This window comes from Brassica rapa, unplaced genomic scaffold (genome assembly GCF_000309985.2).
Source record: "Brassica rapa cultivar Chiifu-401-42 unplaced genomic scaffold, CAAS_Brap_v3.01 Scaffold0862, whole genome shotgun sequence".
Taxonomy (NCBI): domain Eukaryota; kingdom Viridiplantae; phylum Streptophyta; class Magnoliopsida; order Brassicales; family Brassicaceae; genus Brassica; species Brassica rapa.
In genome coordinates this window covers 12,501-15,000 of record NW_022610800.1, presented here as the reverse complement: position 1 = coordinate 15,000, position 2,500 = coordinate 12,501, and the positions used below count along the sequence as shown (strand labels likewise).

The window sequence follows — 2,500 nt, the reverse complement described above, 5'->3', positions numbered from 1 at the left end:
TTTGGGAAATCTCTCCAGAGGTTCCTATAATATTCAGGTCGTCCACATAGACAGACATGATCACGTAGCCCTTGCTGTCAAACTTCTTTATGAATATACATGGACTTATTGGATCATTCTTATAACCCTCTTTCATTAGGTACTCGGATAATCTATTGTACCACATCCGACCTGATTGCTTTAAACCGTATAAGGCTTTGTTCAACTTTATGCAATGTTGTTCTCGAGAACCTTTCTTATCTTTGAGCTCAATGCCCTCTGGAACTTTCATGTGTATCTCATTATCCAGTGGTCCATATAGGTATGCAGTTACTACATCCATTAGGCGTAAGTCAATGTTTTCTTTCACTGCCAGACTGATTAGATACCTTAGTGTAGTTGCATCCACCACAGGGGAGTAAGTCTCCTCATAATCTATTCCAGGTCTTTGGGAGAATCCTTGTGCTACAAGCCGTGCTTTGTATCTCACTACTTCTCCTTTCTCGTTTCTCTTTCTTACAAAGACCCATTTATATCCCACTGGTTTGACATCTCTTGGTGTCAATCTTATAGGGCCAAAAACGCCTCTCTTTCTCAATGATTCTAACTCCACGTTTATAGCTTCTTTCCATTTGATCCAATCTGATCTTAGCATGCATTCTTGTATGGACGTGGGTTCTAGATCCTCATCTTTATCCATGATCTCAAGTGCTACCTTGTATGCAAATAAATCATCAACGTTGATATCTTTTCTGTTCCATTGTTTCCTGGACATTACATGGTTTATAGAGATCTCTTGATTGTCCGGCCCTTCTGTCCCGTGAAGCCCAGCGTCCCGGACCTCACTTTGAGGAACGGCCGGATCATCGGGTGTGGCCGGTACGCATGGCTCGGCCGTTCTGGTCGGCTCGACCGGCCCATCTATGTCCTGGACGGTTTCTTTGATGCTCTCGGATCCAGCACCTCTCTTGGACTTCCGAGGCTGTTTATCTTTGGAACCAATTGGTCTACCACGTTTTAAACGTTGCTTAGACTCTGTAGCCACTTGACATTGTCCATCTTGGACGTTCAATCTAATGGGTGCATTACAAGCCGGGTTGTGTGATAGTGTCATTCTATTTGGGTCAGTAAATGCTTCTGGCAACTTATTAGCTAGCTCTTGTAGATGTATAATCTTTTGGACTTCTAGATCACAATCTCTAGTCCGAGGATCTTGCCAAGATGTTGATGGTGTAAACCATTCTAAATCTTTTGAAATCAACCGGCTGTTATCTCCCCCTAAGGACGGATATGTGGACTCATCAAACTGTGAGTCCTCGTATCTGGCCTTAAACAAATCACCGGTTGTTGGCTCAAGATACTTGATAATGCTTGGGGAATCATATCCTACGTATATTCCCATCCTCCTCTGTGGTCCCATCTTAGTTCTCTGTGGTGGAGCAATTGGAATGTAGACGGCACATCCGAATGTCTTGATGTGGGACACGTCTGGCTCATGACCCGTAAGTAGTTGGGATGGTGAATATATATGTTCACTAGATGGCCTGATGCGAATCAGTTCTGCTGCATGTAAAACCGCATGTCCCCATGCTGATACCGGAAGTTGAGACTTCATAAGCAGTGGCCGGGCTATCAGCTGGATCCGTTTAATGAATGATTCGGCCAAGCCGTTCTGTGTATGGACATGTGCCACGGAGTGCTCTATTCTTACCCCCATGGACATACAATATTCATTAAACGCTTGGGACGTAAACTCACCAGCATTGTCTAGACGTATAGTCTTAAGAGGGAAATCTGGAAAGTGTGCTCTCAGCCTTATCATTTGGGCAAGGAGCCGTGCAAAGGCTAGATTCCTAGTGGATAGTAGGCATACATGCGACCATCTGGTCGATGCATCAATGAGGACCATGAAATATCTAAACGTCCCACAAGGTGGGTGTATTGGTCCACATATGTCTCCTTGAATCCTTTCCAGAAAGTTTAAGGTTTCTTTGTTAACCTTGGCTGGTGATGGCCTAGTAATGAGTTTCCCTTGTGCACATGCTGCACACGTGAGATTCTTATATGGGATAACTCCTTTGATCATGTGCCCTTGTGAATTCATTATCAATTTTCGCATCATGCTTGTTCCGGGATGGCCAAGCCGGTTATGCCATAAAGTGAATAGCTCGGAGGCATTTGCCTCGATCATACTGATCCGTGTATAGTATAGACCAGTACGCATTGCGGGTATAGACTCTAGGATCTTCTTGTTGCCCTTGGTGATCGAAATTATGTTAAGGAACTCATTGTTTCCTTCTTCCCATGTTTCAAGGTGAAAACCGTTTAACCTTATATCCTTGAAACTCAATAAGCTTCTTCTAGAGCTTGGGGAATACAGGGCGGTTTTGATCTCTAGGTGAGTGCCATTAGGCATCATCACATAGGCTTGGCCGTGACCTTCAATCAGGCTTGCCTCACCCGCAATGGTATGTACCTTTGCGTTTTGCATTATGAGATTTATGAAGTACCTTTTGTCTCT

The 2,500-nt window shown here is 44.0% G+C and overlaps 1 pseudogene; it reads right to left on the bottom strand.

Moving 5' to 3' along the window:
- The window catches only part of LOC117131120, a 9,879-nt pseudogene that overhangs the window by 3,734 nt on the left and 3,645 nt on the right, over nucleotides 1–2,500 (bottom strand).